Below are 27,328 nucleotides of genomic sequence, written 5' to 3'. Positions count from 1 at the left end.
GTCCCTGCGTACCTCAAGAGTTCATGACCACATGTGTCAGAACATTTCTCCCCACTGTGGAAGAGCATGCGCATCTGGATGGCTTGGGAACAGAAGGTGAACCTGGTGTGGCCTGCTGGATCTGGCAGACCTCATGCACAAAATCGGGGGAGAGCTGTGTGTCTTCACTCCCCTGTATCCTCTGCATGGAGACCTCATCAGAGAGTGTCCACATGCTTCCTTTGTCATTGGATTTGCTGAGATCTGCTTGTGCTGTTCAAAGTGCAGAAAGAAGAGCCAGGGAGTGGGCTTCGGGGTGAGCACCCTGATATGAGCTTGAGTTTGGCTTTGAATTAATAGTGCTGCCTTTGGACCATGACCTCTCAAACTTAAATGTCAATCCAGCTCTCCTGAGAGACCTTGTTAATTATTTGAAGTTGAGATTGCATAGCATGAAGTAGGGTCTGCAATTTTGTCTTTCTCAAAAACTCTTGGTCATTGCCGCAGCAGCTGGTCCTTGGGCCCCGCTTTGAGTGGCAGCAAGGTATCAAGCAGCAAGTTCTTCTTTTTTTTCCCTTTATAAACTTGTGGCAACCTCATTTTTTTCCCTTCTATTTTATTTTTAATTTTGTGGGTCCATTCCATGGGCTCTGGGATTTCCCCTACTCCTTCAAATTTCCTTCACCCAACTTATTTCCCATATAATTACAATAGTATAGTCTTTCATAAGCAGTCATAAATTCATTATTCTGTTATGTAAGTTTGTCCTGACATTGCTGGTACAGAAAATGGCAGATAGTCCAGCATCCTATTGTCAAGATATTTCCAACAGTTGTGAATGCATCTTTGATTTGGAAGTAGAAAGGCATACTGCGATGTATTTTCATAGCTGGATATAATAGTCTCTATTACATGGTTACTATACATTCCATTAAATAAGAAGCCATAAAGCAAAATCAATGACAGGAATAAAGATAAAACAAAAAATTCACAGCAACGTGGAGTTAAGTAACATGCTACTGAATAAGCAATGTGTCAATAACATTCCCACGGTGATGAGGCAATGGTTGCTGGTTTGCTCATCCACTACCTAGTATGTCTTATGCCAAATCCTTGCTCTCTGACCTTGGTATAAGTCCAGTGTGTTACAGCCAACATCAGCTGTGGGTCCCTGGGCAAGCTACCCACTTGCTCATAGGTTTGGTTTCCCTCTCTGTGAAATGCAAGATCTATATCCACCCTCATGAGCATTCCAAAATGAATGTCTCCTGTGATTCTGAGGCCCCTGAACTTGAACTGACCCTTGCTACCAGCCTGCCAGGATCTGCAGCCTGCAGATGCTTACAGAAGAAGCTCTCAGTCTCATTGTGTAACTCAACTTTGTTTGTAAATCCCCTCTCATGTGTTTACTGATAGATCTTGCCTATTTGTTCTGGCTCTCTGTACGATGTGCTATGAAGATTTCACAGTGAAGACTGGAGCAGGAGGTGACAGTGGACCTGCTATCCCACAGGACATCCGTGAGCTGCAGTCACAAGAATCCCACTACTCTTCATTGCTCTGCTGATTGTTGGTCTTGAACCTCAGAACAAAATCCAAAGCCTGCCATTCCAAGCCCTTTGGTACCTGGTCCCAATTTCCCATTCTGTCTAGCCTGAACCCCCTGCTATCCTGCGTTATAGAGTGGGGAGTGGGCTCATCTTCATGAGACACCATCCCAACGGTCTTTCTGCCCCCAGTTACTGTGGATTCAGTTGGCTGGTGATGCATGTGATGCTTAACTGCCTTGCTGGACTCTGCATGAACGGGTAGAAATCCCAGCTTTTTCAAATCTACACAGGCAAGAGCAGCTAAAGAACCTGACTTCCTGGGCTGACATATGGGGTGAGTTCCAAGTCTACTTCATTCTGTACTACTAGCCGCATGCTGCATCTATAGCACTAAACATCTTGGTTAGGGGTTAGGGGGCGGATAAGCAGAGCTGGCTGTATGTGCTTCTAGAAGTTTCTGAAAATTCCCAGGTTGCTGTGACTATAAAGATATCCACGGCTCCTGTACGAGAAAGGTTATTTGTCCTTCAGACACTTGTAACATGTCCATCAATGTCAGTGTGAGGTAAAACCTGATCGTTCATTTGAATGACATCAAGCATCTAGAGGCGAAGGGTGGGAAACGCGTTTTTCAAGCGGAAGATGAGTTATTTAGAAGGCTGGGAAGTCAGATAACTTACAGCCTGAACCTGTCAGATTTTAGCTAGATGGCAGGATTCAGAGACCACTGATTTGGGTCTTGTTTGAATGATCATTCTGGGAAACTGGATTAACAGCTTCCCTTTGGGGAACAGACTGGGACTACTGAAATGATTAAAAATCTTCTTGTGGCTCATGGGTATTCTGCATGTTATTGAGTCTGTGTAGGGTGCATCAGGACACAGGGTCCTTGCTGTGTCTGTTGATGAGCATCACCCAAAACTGGTTGGAGTAATTGTTGTATTGTAGCACCCCCCCCCAACTGGGTCCACTCACCTGATGTAGAAAAAGTCAACCACTGACGTCAGAGTGGTGGAAGAAGGTATTTGCTGCAAAGCACAGAGCAAGGAGCTGGGTGGGCAGCTACTGCTTGAATCCCAGGCTCTCCAAGGAGGTGGGGTGAAAGTTCTTATATGAATTGGAATTGGTCAGTTGGTCAGTGGAACTGATGACCTTCCTTGGTTGGTCAATGATGCTGTGTTATTTAAGGAATGTGTGATGGTCAGACCAGCTCCAGTTGGTGTGGGGGTTACATAAAGTTACATTCTGCCCAGACCTGAAATTCTCCTATCCAGATCATTCCAGGACAACACTGGCCATTGAGGTTCTTATCAGAGAAAGTGTTGAAGTCTGTGATTAGAGCCTTGGAAGAGCAGCTAGATCACTCCCTTGTCAGTGAATCCTTTTGATCAAAGGAAGGCAAAGACACCTAGGGCGAGGGCTTGGGCCATGGTTTTACATTATAGGGGTTTGGCTTAACGTCCTGAGAAAGGTACTAAATCAGTTCTCCAATTTTGACTTTCACTCCATTCTAATGTCCCACCTTGGGCTTTAGGTCCTCCCACTGGCTGGAGAGAAGGAAATGAAAATAAACTCCAAAAATGGAGGGAAATGCCCATTGTTCAGGATTTTGATGAAAATGTTGGACGCTAAAACATGTTTTCTTAAAAAGCTGGGCTGGTAAGAGAAGTTGTCAGTAATTGGTGGTTCTGACGTCACCCACTGAAAAGTGTGTTCCCTTCTTCCAGCATTGCTTTTTTTCTTCTCTTTTTCTTTTCTTCCTTTCTTTTGTTGAAAGGCAGCGAGAGAAACAGAAAACAATTATTCATCTACAAGTTTGCTTCCCAAATGCCTGCTACAGTGAAGGCTGGGCTGGGCTGAACCAGGAGTCCAGAATTCAGTCCAAGGGGCCCATGTGAGACAGCTGGAACCAAGCACTTGAGTCAACATCCGCTGCTGGCTAGAGTGTGCATTAGCAGGAAACTGGATTGGAACCCAGCTAGGCACTTTGCTACAAAAGACTGGCACCCCAAGCTGGAGTCCGAGTGCTATTCCACCACACACACCAACAGCACTTTCACTTTCAGGCCTGCCTGCCTGCTTGCTTTCCTTCCTTCCTTCCTCCCTCCCTCCCTTCCTTCCTTCCTTCCTTCCTTCCTTCCTTCCTTCCTTCCTTCCTTCCTTCCTTCCTTCCTTCCTTCCTTCTTTCCTTTCCTCTCTCTCTCTCAAAATTTATTTTTATTGCAAAGGCAGATATACAGAGAGAAGGAGGTGCGGAGAGAAAGATGTTTCATCTGCTGCTTCACTCCTGAAGTGGCTCTAATGGTCGGAGCTGCACCGATCTGAATCCAGGATCTGAAGTTAGGAGCCAGGAGCTTCTCCCAGGTCTCCCATGTGGGTGCAGGGTCCCAAGACCTCAGGCATCCTGTGCTGCTTTCCCAGGCTACAAGCAGGGAGCTGGATGGGAAGTAGAGCCACTGGGACACGAACCAGTACCCATATGAGACCCCAGTGCATATAAGGGGAAGATTTTAGCCATTAGGCTACTGCACCGGGCCCATTTTCAATCATTTATTATTTTCCATACAGATTCCAGCAAATTCTCAAAGCTGCAAGTTAAATCGCCCCGGATAAGGCAAGTGGTAGAATTGCAGCAGCTCCAATGGAGGAAGAAGACGAACTGTCTGCAAAAAACGTGCGAGCACGTATGAAGATACTTAGGCACGGATTTATAAGAGCGTATAAATGCCACATTTAAAGTGTTCATCTTGATCCAGAGCTATTTCCTCTCATGAAAATATAATTTTTTAATAAAGATGCCATCACCCTTAGTCAACCTTTTGATTCAAGTGTTTCTGATCTTCGCATAAGAAGGAATTTCTCTTGGGACTTGCTGTGAGGCTGGTTCCCCTGCTTAGTCCCTAACTGTCGGGGGGCGGGGGGGAAAGGAGAAAAGTCACTCCCTTCTTCCTGGGTTGCATTCTTGAACTTGTGATTTCCAAATGTCTGTTCACGGGGTCTCGTTTACACTCTCGCTCACGGCGGAGATACCAAGCGGAGGGAACTTTTCCTCCCATCTTGCCTGCTGCTCCCCCACTCCTGCCTGTGAGACCTCAACAACGTGAGCAGGAATCGCTGGGTAGAGCTCCCAGCCTCTGACGCAGTTGTGTAATTTCCTATGATAAATAGCTTGGACAAACACTAATCAAAATTACTTTCTGGTTCTACCTTATTCAGCAAGACGAATGCATGACACGGCCCCAGAGGCTGGGCTTTGCTCATTTGCAGATGTCTCGGCTCACATCTGTCTGACCACGTTGGCAGCTCTCTCCTCTCTGTGCACCCTGGGCGGGGCGTGGGCCTCTCTGTGGAGGAGAGGGCAAGGAGGAGGCTGTGACCTTCTCACCTGCAGCTCTTCCTGGTCGGTTAAGGCCGGCAACTGTCATTTGCATCTTGCAAATTCACTTTCCAAGAAGCTAAAAGACTGGCGCGAAGTTGGAGATGGTACAGCTGACTGTGTGCGTGATGGCTGGGACCCCTGCTTGAGGCAGGCTGGCGGACATATGTGGTCAGATAGACTGAAAGATGTGAACAGATCTGTGTGTGTGTGTGTGTGTGTGTGTGTGTGTGTGTGTGTGTGTGTGTGTGTTTAATGTTTCCCCATTATCACTTGGATGTTTAGAGCACAGGGGAAATCTCACGGGACTGGTGCTTGAGAAGCCTGAATTTCGAAAGGAGTCATGCACAGGGCAAGAGGCAAATCTGCTAGGATGTTGGCATGACCGTTTGCAGACGCGGCTCGTGACATTCAGGGACAAGGGGAGGTCACCTTCCATCTCACATGTGAACAGGGACTTGTGAGCTGAGAGACCACACCATGGGCTGGGGTGTTGGGTTCCTTCTGGTTTTCTCGGGTTCCTAGGAGAATCAGTCAAGTCTGTGAATATGTTCATTTTCGGGGCTGAGTCTCCTTAGGCGAGGAGCCTGACACAATGTCTCTCTAGGGACAGAATTCTGGTAGGAAATGTCACTTAGCTGTGGAACAGAAGTGGTTCCACAGTGAGGGTACCGTCCCCCACTCGCTTGTCCCGCCACCTCCACCTCCACCTCCATCTAGGTCTTAACCTTTCCTAGCAAGACAGACAACCAGGAAAGAAGCAAATTGAAACAAGCTATGTTTAGTGGAATTTTACGTCCCATAATCTCTTTGCCATGGTCAAGCCAGGCAGGAATGCTCAGGCCCATCGGTTCTGGCTCAAATCCCTTCCAGAGGAGAATGATTTACAACTTCTCAGCATTCTCGACTCTTCCCCAGGAGTGAAGTTCAATGACCCAAGAATAACATTGCCTGCACCAGGGCTGGGGAGAACTGGTTTCTAAAGGGTGGTCTCAGGCAGACCCTTTCCTGGGCAGACGCTCCAGCTCAGGTACCCCTTGGAAGTCCCGAGGGGGCTCCAGCGGCTTTCTTCCTTTCAGAAGGTTGATAGTGAGTTTTGAGGGCTGAGCCAGAAATGAGGTCTGGCCTGGGAATCCTGAATGTGGAGTCAGCCAGGTTGGTGATATCTGACTGTTCCACCCTCACTTCTGCCCCAGGCCCTTGTACCTCACATTTATCTTGAAACGAGAGCAATGTGCTGGAAGGCAGGTAGAAAGGGAGGGTGTGGGTGGGGAAGGAGACAGGGCAAAGGTTGCAGGCTTCAATACTTAAAATATCTTTATTTGGTTTTTTCTATTATTAATATTACTAGTAACAACAATACTGGGTATATGTTACATTTGGTACATGTGATGATCTATCAGGGTGATTAACATTTTTATTTCCTTAGATGTTTATCATTGCTGTGTGTGGAAACTGTCCTGAAGGCAAGTTGTTCTGTATAAAATGTTGTGAAGCGTGTTTATCTCCTTGCTATAGAGACACCAGCTTCCTTCTCCTGTCTTACTGCGTGGGCACCCCTTACCCAACCTCCCTCTCATCCCCCAGTTCCTCCCCTCCCCTCCCCTCCCTCCTCCTCCCTTTCCCTTCCCTTCCCTCCTCTTCCCTCCCCTCCCCCTCCTATCCTTCCCTCCCCACCCCTCTTCTCCCCTCCCCTCCCCTTCCCTCCCCTCCCCTCCCCTCCCCTCCCCTCCCCCTCCCCTCCCCTCCCCTCCCCTCCCTCCCCTCCCCTCCCCTTCCCTCCCCTTCCCTTCCCGTTCCCTCCTCCCTCTCCCTCTCCCTTCCCTTCCCTTCCCTTCCCTTCCCTTCCCTTCCCTTCCCTTCCCAGTATCTAGTTATCACTGTTCCACGCTCTCTTCCTGTAAGCTTAATATTTTGTCTTTGTACATCTGGCTGACTTCACTTGCAATATTTTCTTTTTTCCATTCTGTCCAATTGCTACAAATGGCAGGATTTCACTCTTGAAAAAGTAATAGTTTATTGTGTATACTAGAACTTTTTTTTTTTTAATCCGCGTGTCAGAACATGGATACTCAGGTCAAGTCCAGGTCTTGGCCACTGTGAAAGGTGCTGCCAAGAGCATGGCCAGGCAGGTATCTTTGATATGTGGCTATTCCTTCCTTTGGACAGATACTCGGAAGTGGGAACTCATGGAACTCATGGTAGAGCTATTTTTGTTTTTTTCAGGGGCGTCCCTACTGTGTTCCATACTGGCTGTGCTGATTTATACGCCCACCATGGCTCAAATATCTCGCCGTAAAAAAAGGAGCCCCTTTAAAAACTGCTCGAGAGGGCCCCCAAAGCCATCTGACAGGGCTTATAAATAGACGAGTGAGATGTTGAAATGATTTTTAAGACGGATGCCTTTTTAAACTGTATTCAGAACACCTTTCGGGGCTCCTAGTTGCACAGTTCTTCAAGCAGGAGGTATTTCATCTTCACAACATCTGGAACTGTCAGGGAGAGAGAACGCCGCAGACCCCGGCAGACGCGAGCTCTTCCACATAAAAGTACACCCACAAATCATGACCGTGATCGCCGAACAACACAAGTGTTTTGCAGGCAGCGATGGAGAGAACATGGCCCGGCCGCCCGGGAAAGGCAGGAAAGCAGAGACCAACCCCCTCCCCCATCCCCACAGTATCAACAACCCCTCGAGGTGACTGCTCTGTGACTCTCCACCAAGCAGTTAATAACCAACCGCAAGCAAGAAAAGTTGATTTTTTTGAGCTTAGAGGAGATAATGGATAAAAGATCTCTTTTTTCCTTCTGGGTAAAAATTTTCTTCTGCTCAGTGGATTCACAGCCTTGACCTACTTGGATGCATTTGTGATGTTGCCCAAAGGGATTTCCATGCTTACTTGCTTTGGGTTTTCCATTGGGCTCACTGGGAGGAGAATGGAGGACAGGTGAAGGGGGACAGTCAATGAGAGCCATTTGCTACATGCAGATGGCCAATGAGATGAGCAGAGGCGTGAGACCAAGTCAGACCTGACTGTGGGGCCCTGCAGTGCAGGGACTCTGAGCTCAAACTTGGCTTTCTGTCAGCCACCCAAATAAGGCTGATGTTATTTTAATTTTGTCATTTCAGGGCTAAAGGCTCAAAGGAGTCTAAACAAACAAACAAACAAACAAAAAAAAAACAGAAAAAACAACCGTGATTCAGCGCATGGGTTGAGATTTCTATGCAGCTGCACACCAGAGCGCCGTAGGAGAAATAAAAGCAGGAGGAACCCTGTGAAGCCCTGGATTGGAACATCCATCGCACAACTTTTCTATAAACTACGGCGATAAAAGGGGATGCTGCTGATGGTAATGATGATGACTGTAAATTCTTTTAATCAGTTTTCTTAAAGACTTTTTTTTTTTTGGCTCTGGTGAAGGTTGTGGGGGTCGGGGGTGGGAGGACAATAAAAGCTGATGCTGGATCCTTACAGATTGATAAGGACCTCTTTGTTCAACATCACAAGGAGGGCAGGCTCTCATAAGGCAGAGGGAGCCCTGGTGTTACAATAAAATCTCTGTCATCATCTCTGTTTCAGCACTGCTTTAATAGCCAATCAGCTCCCGCCCAGGTCATCAAACACATCCTTTTCAATGAAATTGCTGGGGCTTCGTGAAGCTTTAGCCATGTCTGGCCTATGTTAGGGCCAAGGAAACAGGACTGGGCATGGTCAGGGGGGCAAAGGGGTGGGGTGATTATTTCAGGGGTCAAGTGTTTCAACATCTGGTGCAGCTGCAGTCTCACTGTGGCGGCGGCAGCAGCAGCAGCTTGGGCAGAGAAAGCAGGAAGCTGCGGCTGCCGTGGTGTTTGCTTCTGCGCCCTGGGTTTCCTACCCACCCCTTCTGCAGCCCAGGGAAGCACGCCCACGTGAGAATGTGCAAGTGCACAACTTCTACCACCCTGTGGTAACTTTATGCCATGACAGACACTCCGACCGCTCGGGCCTTCCTCCCTTTCCTGGGAGAGGCATTCCCCAAGGATTCCGGGGAAGGGGGCCTCCTCTTTCGGGCCACAGAGTATCTTTGCTGGGTGATGTGGGGGTTGCACCCCAGTGTGGCTTTCCAAACTTTATCCCTCACACTAGGACTCTTATTTTCTTATTTTTTTCTCTCCCCTGGGAGTCATGATGAGCAAACTGAGTGCCAAACAGAATGAATAGCAAGCTTTGGTGGCAGCACACAAGGATACCCTCAATCCAATATGTAGGCAAGGGAGAGTGGCCTGCTCTCTGCCTACCTTCCAGCCCCCACCCGCTCCCCCCTCCAACCAAACCCCTGCCTGGGGACACAGACCAAAGCATTCACAGAGTTTGCATTTTCTCCCAGCTTGTATATCTCCTGAATGTCCGTTTTCCACAGCAATCCCCCCGACTCCCCAGTTTTATACGTAGCAGATGGTCTTCAAACAAATCAAGGAGCAGAAGCTGCAAAAGCCTTCAAAAAAAAAGACAGTGAAACTCATATATTTCTTCAAACGATAAGATGAGCTACAGATGTTTGCCGAGGGGTGATGGCGTGGGCCTACAACCTCGGCCCCCACTTAAAAGAAGAGTCCACTGATGGTGAGTGTAGAACAGGCCCGGTAGCCGTCATCGTGTGATTTATGCAGGCTGTTTGTGAGATTTTATGCTCCTGGCAACATGGCAATTAAAACTTTCTGCCATTCCATCCACAAGCCGCCTTTTTCTCCGAGGATGCAGGCCTGGAGGTTGTGATGGAAAGACTCGGTGGGGAAAAGTGGAGTTACCCAGAGCCCCGCTTGTCTTGCATGTGACCTCTGCAGGCCTCCTGTCCACCCCCTCCCTCCTTGGGCGTCCCAGTCCTTGCACATGTCCTCGTCTTACCTGACACCTGCCGTCCGATGAATCTCGACTTAAACTCGACAAAGCCGCTAAAAGAGAAACAGTTGTCTGTGGCAGAAGCAGCTGCATATAGAAAACAGCTGCTTGCTTGCCAGATTGCTTTTTGGGAGAGGGGGGTGGGGAGGAAGGGAGGAAGAGTCATGCAAAGGATTTGAAAATGAGCATAAACCGTATCTTGGAAAGACCAACAGAGGCCTGTAATTAACACAATGGTAAGCATCTCTGAGTCTGTTAGCAGCATCTTTTTTCAGGACTTGTTGTAACTTGGTCATAAATATTTACTACACACTGAAACTGGGGAAGCAAGGCCTGTGCTGAATATTGTTTTGTTTTTTTTTTTTTGCCTCTTTGCTTTCCAGAGCTGCTTCTTAGGGTGTTGTATATTTTGGAAACACATGCCTATTCCAAAACCCAAGCCGACGTATGCATGCATCGGTGCGAGTGCAGGCACCTACGCCATCAGTTGGCACGCCCTGGGCCCTTCTCTGGGGGGCCCCGGGGGCTCCAGGTGGCAGGGGGTGGGGATTGAACTACAGGCAGAGGCCTCTGGGGCAAGGGCAGAAGCAGCAGGAGGAGGCCCCAGCCATCCTTCTGCCTCTGGAGCAGATATGTGGGGAGCCTTTGAAGTTATCACAACTCAGGTGGAAGCTCCTTGGAACAGCCCTAGGAGGAAGCCATTCGTTTTTCAGATGCAGGGGGAAATTCCTCTGCACCCTGGTGTTTCCACTAAAGCCAAGCTCTGCGGAGTTATTCCTGGGAGGATCAAGGACCAGCTGTTCTCCATTGCTGCAAGGTTGTGTGCAGAAGCCGGGCTGCAGCATGAGAGACTAGAGGGCAGACCGAAGGAAGCATGGCAGGGTGGGGTAGAGACCTCAGGAGGAAGCCAGGGAGGCTGTGAGCATCTCCACAAACATCTATGGCTGTGTCCAGAGGTAGGAAGATGGACAGCATGACTTTGCAAGGTCTGGCATGTTTCCACATGGCCAATAGCAAGTAGTCTGCCCATGACTGTGGCAGCACATGGAGACCCCTTGGCTGTTTCCTCTCCTTTCCTTTCCTAAAGGCTTCCAGGAACACGCAAGACTGATGTCCGAAGACTTTAAATTATTACCTGTTAGTGGGCATCATCAGTCTTGCTTCCCCCTCCACTTGCCTTATCTCTTAATCTCTTTCTTTTGTGTGGGGATTCCACATCCTGCAAATCAAAGAGGGGTGGGGTGGGTGGGGTGAGGGCCAGAGACTTCCTTTCATTTCGGAGGTTGCCAAGCCAGACCCTGGCTCTCCTCTTGCGCAGGTAGGACTGCCGTACCCTGTCGCTACAGCTGAGGCTCATCCTGGCTGCGTTTCAGTGCTTGCACCCACGCCGGGTGAGCTCTAGAGGAGAAATGTGTTGTGCAGTTCTCCACTTCTGGCACAATTTGGGGAGGTGACGGGTGGCAGGATAAACAACTGTCCAGAGTCCCTCTAGTATGTGTATGATTATAGGGCCCGGGGTAGGGGGTAAAGTGAATGCTGGGCCATGAGCCCACTAAGGAACTTTGTGCAGGCAAGTGACATGGATGCGCTGAAACAGACAATAATGAGAACACCATCCATGAACTCTGCAAAAGTGTCTGTTCAGGTGAGGCTGGCCTTGGTAATTTTCACTTTGCTTGAGATGGTACTGCTTTTAGAATGAATAGATTGCTACCAGTGACCACCCTACTGTTGTGCACATAGCATGACTTTTGTATAAGCACTTTAACTTCTAAAAGCCCTATTTTGCCTTCTCTTTGGCACACTGTCCTGAGAGATGGTTGCCATCCTGCTACGTAATAAACTCATTTCTGGGCCCGGCACGGTGGCGCAAGTGGTTAAGGTCCTCGCCTAGCACGCCCGGGATCCCATATGGGCACCGGTTCTAATCCTGGCAGCCCCGCTTCCCTTCCAGCTCCCTGCCTGTGGCTCGGGAAAGCAGACGAGGACGACCCAAGGCTTTGGGACCCTGCACCCGCATGGGAGACCCGGAGGAGGCTCCTGGCTTCGGATCGGCATAGCATCGACCGTTGCGCTCACTTAGGGAGTGAATCATCGGATGGAAGATCTTCCTCTCTGTCTCTCCTCTCTGTATATCCACCTTTCCAATCAAAAAATAATAAAAATAAATCTTAAAAAAAATAAACTCATTTCTTTGAAAGGTTGATAATTCTGCATTCTGATTTACACCAGGCAGGACTTGAGCAAAGCCAGCCACACTCTGTCTTGCGGATCCACAGGCCGACCTGGAGTCATGTCCTGGCTGAGTCACCTTGGATAAGATCCTCAGCTTTCTTGGAGCCTCAGTGTCCTCATCTGGAAAACAGGATCTGGGACATCTCGGAGGCCTGCTGTGAGGAGAGGAAGAAGAGCTCTGACACCATACCTGACACATAGCAGATGCTCCATAAATGGTAAACTTCTTGCCACCTAGAAAGAAATCCACAGGCAGGAAAAGAAAGAGTGCAGGTCTGTAGGCTACCTGGACTCTCCGCGGAGCTGCACCCTAGCTGCTATAACTGATCCTCCACTGGCAAATGTGTTTCTTGTAGCAGGCTCTTCCCTGGCTGTGCCAATCACTGTGCTTCTCTGGGGTCCAGGATAACAAGCCTGTGCCTGTGCTCCATGCCTCCCCTGCCCTGCCTTCTGCTCCAGGGGCCCAGAAGTTGTATGGCATACATTGTCTCTCCCTGTTCCTGTGCCCTCTGGCTTCTGCATAGCCTTGGCTAGTGCCACCTGCATCCAGCTCTTGCAGAACACCTTTGTCTTCAGGCCAAGGGGTGGCTGTAGCTTCCTGCCCTAGCACCTCGAGTATCCTGTAGTGACTCTTTGAGCCCTGGTGGGACTTCCATAAAGGCCCCACTGATTCCCTCTGAGTGAACATTTTTCCTGCTAGGAGTCCGGATGAGACGTGGCTGGAAATGGATTGAGTCAATCTGAGAGGACTTCCTGGAGGGTGGAGTCTTTGCCAAGAGAGCTGACATGGATACATAGAAGAAACAGCATACTGATGCTCCTGGGAGACTGGAGTCAGCATGGTTTGAGGCTTGAGAAGTGCAGATGGCTGCCGTTAGAGAGACAGAGAATAATGATACAAAACAAACAAACACAAACAAACAAACAGAACCAGCTGTCATTTATTCACTGAGTGGCTGATTTATATATGAGAAATGGGGGCCGAGAGAGGGTACGCAAAGAGCCCAAGGTCCCAGCCAGCATGTGGTAGAGCTGGGATGTACAAATTCTTACCTGCCCAACCCTCTGACTTGCTCAGGATGGAGAGAATTCCTAAGATGTAGAAATTTTAGTGCTGGCTTTGATTTAGTAGGGGTTGTAGATGGCAGTGAAAAAGACAGTGAAGGTGGATTTTTAGAAAAGATTTATTTCTTTATTTGAATATATTGAAATATAATGATATATAATGTATATTGATATACATTATTTAATATATAGTGATATCTATCTATCTATCTATCTATCTATCTATCTATCTATCTATCTATCTATATCTCTCATTCACTGAGTCATTCACCAAATGGCTGTAATGACTAGGATTGAGCCAAACTGAAGCCAGGAGCCTGGAACTCTAATATGATCTCTTACGTGGGCCACAGGGGCCCAAGCACTTGGGCCAATTTCCTCTGCTTTCTCAGGTGCATTAGCAAGGAGCTGGATTGGAAGTAGAGCAGCTGGGACTTGAACTGGCACTCAGAAATGGGATGCTGGTGCTGCACATAGTGGCTTAACTTGTTGCTTCACAAGGCTTACCTGGATAGTGGATCTTAATAACCGTCACTGCAAGAAGTCAAAGAAAGTTTCTTTGTAGTGTTTATTTGATATGGAGAGAGTGAGTGAGATGAAATAACTAAAAACACATGCATAAAAAAACCTCTTTCAACAAGATTTAGGCTGTCCTTTCATACTATTGGGAGGTAAAAGGGCTGGTGTCTAGGATAGGGCTTACTTGACTATTCAAAGAGGGTTAAGATTGGATCCGGGCTTGAGTACCCCCATTTCTGTGCTCCATCTTGAGAAGTATAGAATTGTATCAGATGCATGATGGCAGTGGGGAAGATTCTCCATGGTAATCTTGTTATGACAACTTTGTCAATGCATGGACACATCCAGCAGTTACATTGAATATTTATAGGTGATGCTCGTTGTAAAATTTGCTCTTTCTGCTATAGAGAAGTTGGTGGGTGAGTAGGAGATTTGGTGGTGCTTATAAGGTAGGGTTGGACAGTTCCCAGAAAGGGGGTTGGGGTGGTACATACACAGTCTGTCTTGCAACAAGGAGCCATCCATGACTGCTATCCACAGTAGCTGGAGTGATCCCAGTGTGGATCCCAGGACCACAAGGCTCCGCTGGGACTGTGGAACCTCACCTTCTTTCTATTAACTTCCGATCTGCCTATTCCAGGAGGAGTTGAAATGCCTGGTTCTGATTTGTTCTGCCATTAGCTAACTAAGGCCCCGGGAAAGTACAATCCACAAAGCTACCCATCATTCCTTGTGGGGTGACAGCCACACCCCGGTGAACTCTACCCCATCATGAGTTATGTGTTATTGGGGTTTTGCTATCTTTTAAAAAAGGATTTATTTATTTTCATTGCAAAGTCAGATATACAGAGAAGAGGAGACAGAGAGGAAGATATTCCACCCAATGATTTACTCCCCAAGTGACCACAACGGCCGGAGCTGTGCTGATCCAAAGCCAGGAGTTTGGAGCTTCTTCCAGGACTTCCATGTGGGTGCAGGGTTGTCCTCAACTGCTTTCCTAGGCCACAAGCAGGGAGCTGGATGGGAAGCGTGGCTGCTGGGGTTAGAACCGGTACCCATATGGGATCCTAGCACATTCAGGGCAAGGACTTTAGCCAGTAGGCCACCACATCGGGCCCAGGTTTTATTATCTTGATCAAGACGTCCCTTGTGGGAATGCTGCTTGTGACCAGCTTGCTGATGTCAAAACAGTGTAACTAGGGTTTAATGGATGAATAGGCATTAATGACTAGAAATGAAGGCATTGCCTGATGGCTGGGAATCTCTCACTAAACAAACTTGTTGTGATGTAGTCTCTGAAATGAAAGGATGGCTTTGCCTTTGCTGGTTGTTTTCTTAGCCTATGGACAACTCTACGGATCACTTGTCTTTCATAATGTGGGTTATAAAGAAAATAAATTTCACATTCGAACATATTACTTAGAATCCGTTGATTGCCCCTTTCACCCATGGAGCACCCTGAGCTTTGTCAGCATGAAAATATCCCTTAATCTCTGATCGGAAGGTCACCTCTGCAGGTTGCTCTAGGTCGCCTGTGGCTTCGGGGGGCTTCACTGTATATAATGCCTCGCTTGCATTCATCTGTCTGTGATGATCGAAAACTTTCCTCTGCAGCTAACACTCAGGAGCAATGTAATAAGCCAGTTCCAATTAAAGTTTTCCATATGTGGCAAAAATTGTACGGAATGAATAAGGAAAGGCTGCATAATGGAAGCCTATTAGCCAAGTGAATATACTCTTTTAAGTCAAATTTCTATACCACTTTTGTATTATCTTCCATCAGAAGAGAACGTGCAATTACCAATTTTATCTTATCTCAACTTATTATTAAAGAGTGGTAAAGGAAACTTCATTTCAGGAACCATAATGTGATTTTTGATTAATAGGGGGGTCTATGTGACAAGAATATTTCTCCCAGGCAAAGTGTGTGCGTGGATTTCTGCCTAAGCTGGCTTGGAAGGTGTAGTTTTGGTGGAGCAGTGGTTCAGCCATAATGCATCTGTTTCTTTGTGGTGGTAAGGTTCTTAGGGTACTCCAAGATGTGAGAAGGGCGGAAAAATGGTGGATGCCAATGTGACAGGAACAGGCTTTGGTTGGTTCCAATTGTATCCAATGTGACATTAAAGAGGTGAGATGAGCTGCCCCAAGAACTTGGTCTCTCTGCCTCTGATGGCAGCCCCATAGCCTGTAAGATCCTCTGCCTATCTGTACAGTCTTCAGTGGGAGTCTGGGCACAATGTGGACACACAGCACAGTTGTGTGAATTGCATTCTCCCACCCCAATTACATGTGGACATGGTTTGAGTTCTTGCCCTTCAAGCTGACTTTCCCTGGAGCGCTGTTTTAAGGAAGGCTAGCTGTTGTCTTGTGCCTTGGCTGTTGAGTGACCTGTGTTTATGTCAATGACCTGGCATGCTAGGTGTAAGGAGGGAGCTGTTCTGATTGTACATTCACAGCTCTCACGTTGCCCTGCAGCTAACATTCTACTTTTAGGGACATAGAGCCCTGCATGGTTCCATTTGAAGCTATCTTCTGACTCAGCTCTTGGGAACTTGTGTGACATAGCGAGCATTTTAACCCACTCAAGCCACAGTGTCCTCAGCTGAATACCATTTCTACAGGGGCTTACCATGAGGATCAAGGGAGACCATGTTTTAGCACAAAAACATAACAATAATAATGATACTGCCACTTGTTGACATGCAGTGGGTTGGGTAACTGATGCAGGAATGATTTGCTTCATCAGTACTTCTGCTCATGAGCTTCTAGACTCCCAGGGATTTGGAATCTTTTTGCTAGTCATGGTCATCTCCCATCCCAGGCAGGTATGGTCACATTCATCTAATTCTCAGGGTGTAGAGACCCACCCTCAATACACAAGTGGTTAGTGCAGGAGGTGACTCTTGGCAAGCTGCTTGGATGAAATTTTAAGGTTTTTTTTTTTGGCTTATAAAAACTTAAAAAATAACATTTTATTAAAATATATATATATACTGAGAGGCAGTTAAGTGTGCAGATCAATGAGTAGTTGTTTTTTGGGGGAGGGTATCTACCTGATGGTTACACTCATGACTGACACCCTAAAAGCAAATACTGCTGCCACCTCCAAGAGTCCTCGCTGGGATTGGACTTCATCCTGCCAAGAAAACCTATTTTCTACTATGCTCCAGGAGGGTTCGCTTCCTTTCATGCCCCCTATTGCAAATGTTCCTTCCAGACATTTATCAGAGAAAAAGAAGTAATTGGGCAAGTTCAGAAGGCATCTCCCTGAGAATGTTTCCTCAAAGCATTGTTTGTAAGAGCAAAAAACAGGAATGCAATGTTTAGGGGAGGGTGGTGGTTTGAGGGAGTGGGCTGCTGGCCAGCTAGTCTGTGTGTACCTCCTACTGACCTCATTATAGATGAGGCCATAGATGATAACCCAGTGTCGCTGGAAGTCAGATTTGATAAGCTAGGTGGGAAGTTGGCTTACAGAACATGCCATTTGATTCTATTTTGGGGAAAAAGAGAAAACTTAGGGATACATACCAAAATTATATATGTGAGTATTTTAAAATAGTCAGATGATGGGTTATTTTATCTTCTTTCTTGCTGTCCCTTTTTTTCTTTGGTTTGTTTCTATATTCTTATTCTTCCAAGATTTACTTTAACTTGTAAGATAGAGTTACAGAGAGAGGAGAGCAGACAGAGAGGTGGAGATTTTCCATCCTCTTGCTCACTCCTCACTGGCTGCCACGGACTGAGCTGAACTGATCTAGGAGCCTGAGTTTCTTCCAGGTCTCCCACGTAGGCGCAGGGGCCCGAGGACTTGAGCCATTCCACACTGCTTTCCCAACCTTCAAGTAGGAAGTTGAATCAGAAGATGCAGCAGCTGGGATCCAAAACAGTACCCAAAGAGGATGCCAGCACTGTAGTTGCAGGATGTGACTTCAGAAATGCAATTAAATGCTGTTTGTGAGGTCTTCGCTTTGGTGCTGTCAGAAGTTCCAGAGCAGGTGGGACTTGCCTCTGCTCCAAGAACATTTCAGGAGCTCTGGGACTGCTTGTGAATTCCCACTCGTCTTTCTTTGAAGGCTTGCATAGCACACTTCTGCACTTCTGTACCCTGCCTGAGACAGAGACGCTTCTCACTGTTGACTTCAGTCAGATCTGGGGCCGGCAGGTTGTCCAACTGCCTATTGTCAGGGCAATTCACTTGTGGGACAGGATATCACAGGAAGATCAGACAGATGCAGTGAGAAAAGAGGCCTGGGAGGCAGAGGGCAGCAAAAGGAGTGCTGGAACCTTGCGTGGACTCCAGCATGGCTGGGCTTTGCTTCAGCCTGGCCACACACAGTTTACGTCTTCCAGACAGAGAAGGTGCCATGGACGACTACAAGGGGAAGACTCAGCCTTGTCAAACCTTCTCCATTCCCAGTCCCTGTCAGGCCCAGCTCCTGCCCTGGGTGACACCACTCACAGCCCATTGTAGACTAGGGCTTGGCTCAAGGAGGGTTGAGGGCAGCTGTCCCCAGGTGTCCCCAGGAGGCTGGGTAATTGGCCTCTTCCTCACCATCAGTTTTTCCTTTTTAAGGCAGAATGCTATAACGGGAAGGCCATAAACACTGGCCTGTTGAGGTCAAAGTCACCCAAAGCGGGACCATTTGGGTCCTTAGGTGTTGGATCTTGGCATGAACCCTCTGGCATGTGGTTTGTCCCGATTTGGCTTCCTTCCAACCTTGTTACAAACAGCCCAGGACACTGGCCTGGTCAAGCTCCACCAGCAGCTCCTGGGGCTCATGGGAAAGAGGCTGACCTCTGGTAAGCTGATCCCTGCTGCCCTTTTTTCTACCTTCCTTCCCCAGCTGCTTTGAGTCTTCTGTTAGGTTTTCTGATGAGACTGAGGCTTTAGGCATGTATTGTTCCTTTTGACTGTTGCATTTGCCTTTTCTTTTCTTGTTGTTTTTCTTTTTAAGACTTATTCATTCATTTATTTATTTTATTGGAAACTCGGATTTACATAAGAAGGAGAGACACAGAGAAAGACTTCTATCCACTGGTTCATTCCCTAAGTGGCCACAAAGGCCAGAGCTGAGCTGATCTGAAGCCAGGAGCCAGGAGCTTCTTCTGAGTCTCACACGTGGGTGCAGGATTTCAAGGCTTTGGGCCAGCCTCTGCTGGTTTCTCAGTCCACAAGCAGGGAGCTGGATGGGAAGTAGAGCAACAAGGACATGAACCAGGACCCATATGGGATCCCAGAGCTTAGCTAAGTGAGGATTTAGCCACTGAGCCATCATGCCAGAGCCTTGCCTACTTTTACTGAGCTCATATTCATCTCTCAAGATACCAGCAGACAGGTGAGTGTTTATCTTGGCAGTTGAGACACCACACTCTGGGGGCCAGTGCTGTAGTGTATGGAGTTAAGCCACTGCATGCAACACTGGCATCACATATGGCCACAGGTTCCTGTTCTGTTTGTTCCACTTCCAGTTCAGCCCCCCTGGGAAAGCAGCAGAAGAGAACTCAAGTACTTGATCCTCTGCACTCATGTCAACGATCCAGATGAAGCTCCTGGCTCCTGTGTCCCGGCTTCAGCCTGGCCCAGCTCTGGCAGTTAAGGCCATTTGGGGAGTGGGTAAACAAATGGAAGGATTTCTCTCTAACTCTGCCTTTCAAACCAAACCAAGCCAAACCAAAGAAACAAAATCAAAAACCAAATCTTAAAGAAATAGAAGAACTGCATCCTACGACTGGGTACCTGGGCTCTATTCCCAGTTCTAACTCCTAACTTGAGCTTGCTGCTATTACAGACCCTGGAAGGTAGCAGGTTATGGCTAAACTAGTCGGGTATCTGCCACTCAGAAGAGAGACCTGGATGTAGTTCCTGGCTCCTGGCTTTGGCCTGGCTTAGCTCCAGCTGCTACAGGCATCTGGATAGTGAACCAGCAGAGGGGAACCTTCCATCTCTTTCTTTCTTCCACTGAAACAAATAAAGGCAAACTAAAAAATATATATACATAAGGGAAAAAAGAAAAAAAACTTTATAAAAGATAACCAGTTGGAGTTTTCTGTCAGGACTCTGTCCCCATTTCAGTTCATTCCATGGAAATCATGCCTATGTTTCTTCAACAACTAGGTAATTAGCTGTAATAAGACAAATTAGAGAAATAAATCACATTTTCCTTGGAGATTTCAACCTGCATATAAACCCTCAGCAACACTCTCAGCTCTAATGATTGTTTTTAACACTGTTTTGGGTAATATATTTTTTAAAAGATTGATTTATTTGAAAGAGAAAGAGAGAGAGAAGTTGAGAGAGATTTTCTACATCCTAGTTCAATCCCTAGATTCTCACAATGACTTGGGTGGTCCATCTCAAAGCCAGAAGCCTATAATTCCATCCGAGTCTCCCCCATGGGAAGCAGGAACCCAAGTACATGATTTGTCCTTTGTTGTCTTCCCAGATGAATTAGTCAGAAGCTGATTTGGAAGAGCAGGAGCCATGACTTGAACCAACACCCAGATGCAGGATGTGAATGTTTCAAGTGGGGGCTTACTTAACCTGACGTTCCACAGGATCAGCCCCTTTGTTTTATTCCTAAGTAGTTAGTCCATTTACTACGACTCTAAAACAGTAAGGATGAGAGCACTTCAAAAAGATCATGGAAAGTGAGACTAAAATATGTTTTCTGGTGCAAAAAGTGTTTGATATTCATGTATTTCCATTAGCTTCTGAAGACTCCATCATATAAGCTAGTTAAATACAGCTTGCTGGAGTGAGCATCTGGCACAGTGATACAATCCCTGTTTGGGATACCTGCATCTCATGTGAGAGGTTTTGGTTTGAGTCCCAGGCACTCTGTTTTAGATCCAGCTTTATGTTAAAGCAGCAGAGGATAATCCAAGTACTTGGGTCCCAGCCATCCATATGCAAGACCCTGATGGTGTTCCAGGCTCCTGTCTTGGTCCTAACCTAGCTGTGGCTGCTGTAGGCATTTTGGGGAGTGAAACAGAAATATAGAGGCTGTGTCTCCATTTGTCTCTCTCTTCCTTCTAGAAAATGAAAATCCATCAATAATGTACAGTGGAAAGTTCATCTCCTACCATGTTCCCCAGAGATAACCTCCACGTTCCTTCTCCCAGAATGAACTCCAATGTCAACAGTTTCTTATGAATATTTCCAGGCACACAAAAGCCAGAATCACACCACATATAGATTTTCTCAGTTCTTAGACCAGTTGAATCATGCCCTGTTCATTGCATTTTGGTTTTTCAGCAGAATATTTTGCAGATTGCTCCATATATGTCCTTGAAGAAGTTATTTTTTTGATAGTCACTTCTAAGATTCCCTCAAATCAGTGGATTATGTTTTGTTTAACTCATTCTCTGTGCATGGGCATTTAGGTGATTTCCAGCCTTTTGCTCGTACAAATTGAGCTTCAATAAATAACTATCTACACAGTCATTTCCCAGAACTATGCGAACACTTCAGCAAATCCATGGAAAATGAGATTAATAGATACATTTATTTTGGTGCCAAAGATTTTTGAAATCTGTGCAGTTCCTTTTTTCCATGTACTGTTCGTCAACTTTTTGAAGTACCAGCTTGACTAAGTGTGTGTGAATCTGTCTATGGGACGAATTCCTGGAGTGCACCTGCTGAGTCAAAAGATATGCATTTTTTAATCACAGGAGATATTGTCATATCACGCTTCATGAGAGTTGCGATAATATACATTCCTCCTAGCAATATTGGATATGGTCAGTTAATATCGACTTGCCCACACTATGTGGGCCACACAGAATGAATTTCCATGAACTTTTTGGCATGTCAGAATTCTTCTGAAAAGTGTCAGTCAGCAGCCTCTATTCCATGTCTTGACAGATGTAGGGGACATCTGGTTTGGTCTTCAGCATACCCTACCTGTAGCAAGCCATTTGGGACTTCTTTTGGGTTTCACTCTTTCTTTCCAGCAGGCCCCTTTCTGATCTCAGAAGTGATTGGTGTTAGCTTGGACATGTGAGTCAAGCTGGACCAGAGATCTTCCTAGGATTTCCACCGCAACTTTTGGGAAATAAATCATTCCTGTTCTACCATTACAGACCAATGGAGGCTTGGGGCTTCCATGGCCAGTGAAGGTTTTAGTCTGAATACCTCTCCATTTAGGGCTACAAAGTCAAGAACAGCCAAAATGAGTGGTGGAGAAAAAGGCATTGTCCTGTTCACATCCACGGGCCCCTGGATCCAATACTAAGTGAAGCTCATTTGCAATGCATTTCTGGATTATATCGCAAAGGATTTCTAGGTAATATGGCTTGGTAAATGCCATGGCCTCTTCTGCATCCTAATCCCTTCATCTGTTCATCATTTCATCCTCATCAATTTCTGCATTTTTATGCAGAGGGATTCATCCCAGGCTATGAAGCATTCACTCACACAAATCTCATTTGTGAAAAAGAATTCTGTATGGGGAAAGAATCGCATTGACATGAACAATACACTTTCCCTTTATTTATCTCTAGGGCCATGCACATTCTCACAGCATCTCCTCCCTTGGTGGAAGCTGTTGGAAGCTTTTGTCACAGTCTAGCAATGACTGACCAAGGCTGGGAACTTATTTGATATTCTTGGGGGAAAAAGGACAGTGAGTCCAGTTGTGGTTCCTTAGATTTAAAACAAAAGTAATGATGAAATTTCTGGTGCTGACATAAACGTGATAGAACGTATCCTGGAGCAATTCTATCAGCTCCAGCTATCTGAAAGGACCAATATTTGACTATTTCTGACCTGCAAAATGATGATTTATGTTAAGTTATGTGAGGCCTCTCTAAAGTAGATGAAGTAAGGCAGAGAACATCTGTTTGGGTCTTTGGTACAAGATTTTGTTTGAAGAAGGTTCTGAGACTCAAAAAACATACATTAAAAACACTGGAATAGAAGACTTTTATGGTACTTTTTAAGTTAAGTTAAAATACTGTCCTTTCTTTTCCCACGCCGCCTGACTCACCCTCCCCGGTGGGCCATATACCATTCATGTCAGTCCAGAGGAGGCTTCTCAGGGACCCAGTGGCCTTGTAGAGATGGCTGAGGGTACTCTCCACCTGCACAGTTCTCAGAGCTCCATGACCAGCTTTCTGACTTCAACTTTGACCTTTGTCTCAGATTCCCCAAATTTGCTTTTCATCTGTATCCTCTTGGACATTTGGACCCTACTCTCCCTTTGGCTCGATGGTTGTCAAACAAAACTCGACTACAGACTTTGTTCTAATATGGCCCCATGAAAGATGGCCACATTTGGGTCACACAGCTGTTCTCAGACTGCTTCCAGGGAGGGGGAGGTACAATCAGAGGCCAGCTTGTACCTGTGCCAGTGAGATTGTCAGAGCCTGGAGCTGGGCGGGGGCTGGGGCTGGGGTGGGGAGAGGTCGGTGTCCTGTACAAGGTGGGAAGACTTGGTGTTCATCACCGTTGTCATCACTGTCAGCTTGATGTAAGTTCTTGAAGAAGGAAAATTTAGGGATTTCTGTCTGTATCTTGCAGGAGGCAGTAGGTATGCTTGGGGAAGGCATAAGGAAGAATCAGGAAATAGTGCCCCTTGTGGAAGCCCAAGCCCTGTCTGAGGATGCAGTCATTAACCAGGTAATGTGTTGGTTTGTAAAGGAGTCTCCAAAGGCTGAGGAAGTGGCACTCACCACCAGCCTTGCCACACAGAACCTTCTGGAAGACGGAGGGTGGAGGGGAACATAGAAGTTAGAATGAGAGTGACCAAGACAGCAATGCTGAGGGGGTTATGATGAAAAGAGAAATGCATCTCAAAAAAGAATGAAGACTTTCAGAAAGAGGAGAGAGCTGGGGTGTTTGCAAGGACTGGGGGAGATGCTCCTGGGCAAGGAGGTTTGTATGGTGCATCTCCCAAGGCACCTGCAGAGCTGGGTGACCCCCTCCCTTGGATGCTTCACAGGCTCCGCCCCACAGATCCTGCCTCCTGGCAGAAGGCTCTGTGGGAAAAGCTGTGCTGTGATTAAGATCTTTTAATTAAGGAAGTCGTTTGCCAGGATGCAACAAGAGGCTGATGGAGAGTTTGTTCAAATTGGATTTTTTTTTCTCCTGCTTAACAAGAAAAATAATAAGAGGAGCTCTGCTTTGTGTAAGTAAGGGGAAATGTCACTCTGAAGGGAGCCATGTGAACTCCCTGTGCCTGAATTCATTTGTTCATGCGTAAATTCGTTTCCGGTTCATACGTAGTGTCACCCTCACTCCAATTGCTGAACACCAAACACTGACTGAATGCTGATGGTGTGCCAGGTGCTGTGGCTAGTCGCTTTTGGGAATTTCCTCCTTCACCCCACGTGATAACCTTGTAAGGTACATGCTATGGACCACCCTTTTTCTGCAGATGATCAAATTTCCAGTGCACCAGGAGGACTGTGTCTTTTTCCTGTTGGCAGGAAAGCTGATCACGAAAGTGGAGACAGCAGAAGAGGATCGTGTTGGACTTCAGTTTCCTTCCATGTGAATGTTCTCTCTGTGTGTTCTAATACCCTTGGGTAAGTCCTTGCTGACTGTGCCCATGGGTCTTGTGCTTCCTGTCCTCCTGCCTCAGTTTCCCATGGACCGTTTACAGAATGTATGGAGGATCCAGGACAGCCGATGTGTAGGTCGTGAACCCAGGCAGACATGAACATGCTGCTGTCAGTCATTCTGTATGTTCCTTCCTTATGTCAGTGCAACTGGATCTAGTAACAAGGAATAGTCACTGGGCGCTCAGGGAAGCCCAAGTCCAAAGCTTGCACCTCTTTAGGAAGTGCTGTTGATGCCAGCTCCAAGCCTAGGTCTGAATGCTTACATGATTCTCTCAGGTCCACCATTTCTTGTCTGAAGTCACCCAATAGAATTGATCCAAGGGCAGCTTCTGAGCTGATTGCTATTTAGCCAGGATTCCACCTGCCTGGCTTTTACCCACATATCCACTATCCTCACTGCTGTCCTTTTCTTGTCTAAGCTCAGAAGCTGAGTCTTGGCACCAAGCCCTGATCCAAGAGTCCTACATGTTGCGTTGGCTTCCCTTTCTTTGTGAAAGCTGACAGAGCCGGGTTAGTGAGAGTTTGGCTGCCATTCTATCTGTCCACCGCCCAGTCATCCAGACTGGTCAATCTCATCCCACTTACTCTCTTTTTTATTGCTTTTATTTGAAAGACATATTTTTACAGAGAGAGAAGGAAAGACACAGAGAGGTCTTCCATCTGATGGTTTATTCCCCAAGTGGCTACAATGGCCAGAGACAAGCCAGTTCTAAGGTGGGAGCCAGGAGCTCCTTCTGGACCTCCCATATTGGTTGCAAGAGCCCAGGAAGTTGTTCCATCCTCCACTGCTTTTCCAGGTCATAAGTAGGGAGCTGGAGCATAAGTGGAGCAGCTGGGACATGAACCAGTGTCCATATGGGATACTGGCACTTACCGGTAGATAATTAGCCTATATGCCACTGCACTAGCCCCATTCCCCTCCTTCTTTGCGTCAGATCAGGAAAGACATGTTCCCCAGGCTAGATCAGAGCCCTCTAAGAGCTTTCTGCCAGTCCTGACAGGAACAGTTTAGTTCTCCCAACGACCAGCTAAGCTTGCATCAGCGCTAAGAGCGTTTGTGAGAGAGGCCAGTGCCTTGGGGGACGCTCTTTGTCCCCTGTGTTCCACTTCTGCAGGGTGCATCATGCCCCTTGTTCAGTTTCATGATCCAATGAGTTTTTGACATGCTTAGCTTGGACGAGTCTGGATTAAGTGTTTGACACCTGCAACTGAGAGAGTTGTGCCTATGACACTTTTCTGTGAGGCATTCTTCATTTCTTATGCCCAGCCTCAGCTTTTGGCAGAAGACACAGGAGAGCAGGTGGAGCTACATCTGTACTCTGCTCCGCTGTGTATTCAAGGCTTTCGTTTGTTTGCTTTTCATCTGAGATGTTTTTATTTTGTTTTTGCTTCTGAATACTGTTTTATAGCTGGCTGTGTGCAGAATTTTGCTAATTTTTTCTTAAATTTCAACCATATATAAAATAGAATGCTGTATCCTTCTTGTCTCTGGATGTTTTTAAGGTTTCTCTAAGCCTAGAATTGTTTTTAAACGATTTATGTATTGAAATGCAGAGCAACAGAGAGAGAGAGAGATTTTTTTATCTGCGGGTTCCCTCTTCACTCTCCAAATGACCACAGGAGCCAGGCCTGGGCCAGACCAAAGTCAAAAGCCATGACCTCTATCCAGGCCCTCAGTGTGGATGGCAGAAATAAAAATGCTTAAGGAATCACCGGCTGCTTCCCAGGCACGTCAACTGGAAGCTGGACTGGAAGTACAAGGACCGTGTCTCGAATCAGCACTCCAGAAGGGGCTGCCAATGTCACAAGTGACAACTTAGCCCGCTGTGCCACCATACCAGTCGCTTTTAATATAAAAATTTTAAAAAGCTTATTTGACATATTTCATGAGTTCTGTGTGGCAGGCATCATTCTTGGTGCTGGAGGTGAGGCAGTGAAAAAAAAAAAGTTTACAGTGCACAGACAAGGTCATCTCAGATAGCAGTGCGCTATGGGAGGGAGACAAATCCCAGCACCAAATTAGTCATGAGAGAAAGCTGCTTTGGGGAGAGGGCATCTGAGCTGAGCCCGTAAGAGCGAGAGGAAATCCTTCCTGTGCGATGACCTGGTGGGAGGGTTCCTGGTAGTCAGAGCAGTGTCTGCAAAGTCCCTGATGAGAAAGAAGCATGCTGTGTAGGTGGTGAAGGTCCAGGTAATACGTGCCAATGTGGAGAAATAACTAGGAATCTGGACCAAGGTCACTATGTTCAGTGGGTCAGGTTGTGCACTGCCCAGTTCTAGGGAGGACCATTCGTACTGACCAGAAGTCAGCAAACTTTTTCCATAGAGGACCAGATTGCAAATATTTTAGGGTCTGTTGGCCAGATGGTCCCTATCATAGCTATTCAATTCTGCCATTATAACCAACACCAAAGCATCTGCAGATGATAGTAAATGAGTGGGTACGACTCCGTTCTAATAAAACTTTATGTGTTGATACTGAAATTCAATTTCATAAATTAAAATAATTATGATTTTTTTCCCCCTCTGGCATTTGAAACTTGTAAGAGTCATAGCTTGTGGACTGCACAGCAGGTAGCAGACTAGATTGCAGCACATGGATTACAGCCATGCCCACTCATTTGCATGCCACCTGCAGTCAGCTGCATTCTTTGGGCAACAGGTGCAAGCCAGACAGAGGCAGGCGCTCTGATGATGAGGAAGGCATTCCTCCTGGCTTGAAGAACACTTGCAGATGGTTCATTTTGCAAGGGCCAAACAAAGCCTGCCCTGGCAGTAAAGTCTCCCAGGCCACTTTACCTACTAGTGGTTTCAGTGTTCAACTATAAAAACGTCCTTGCATAAGCTATGTAGCTGGTTGACAGAGTATGCCCCAGGGATTCTTTGAGTCTCAGGCTGGACTCAGCTAAGGGCATCACTAGTCTGTACCTGTTGAATTATTTTTGGAAAGTCCAGGGAGGGACAGGCAAGGGTGGTGAGCTTGGAAGAGGGGGTGTGCCCAGGTACACAGGTGGGGTTTAATTGGGATGACTTGCGGCTAATTCCACTGTCTAATTTGTCTGCATTGGCTTGCCCTTATAAATGGCTTTTTACAATGTTTTAATGATTGTCGTTTATGAAAAAGCTATCCAGCTGCTCTGTTGTAATTGTGCATCCTTTGC

General features: G+C 46.8%; 1 long non-coding RNA gene across 1 annotated transcript; it reads left to right on the top strand.

The window, feature by feature from the left end:
* The first annotated feature begins 23,619 nt into the window (after nt 1–23,619).
* LOC121155711 lies at nt 23,620–24,323 on the top strand. The gene is made up of 3 exons (XR_005883708.1): nt 23,620–23,731; nt 23,830–23,949; nt 24,033–24,323. It is a non-coding gene; the product is annotated as an uncharacterized LOC121155711 (long non-coding RNA).
* Nucleotides 24,324–27,328: the final 3,005 nt, after the last annotated feature.

Source organism: Ochotona curzoniae, unplaced genomic scaffold (assembly GCF_017591425.1).
Source record: "Ochotona curzoniae isolate NIBS_2020 unplaced genomic scaffold, NIBS_Ocur_1.0 contig_3037, whole genome shotgun sequence".
Lineage (NCBI taxonomy): Eukaryota > Metazoa > Chordata > Mammalia > Lagomorpha > Ochotonidae > Ochotona > Ochotona curzoniae.
This window is presented reverse-complemented; position numbering and strand designations above follow the sequence as displayed.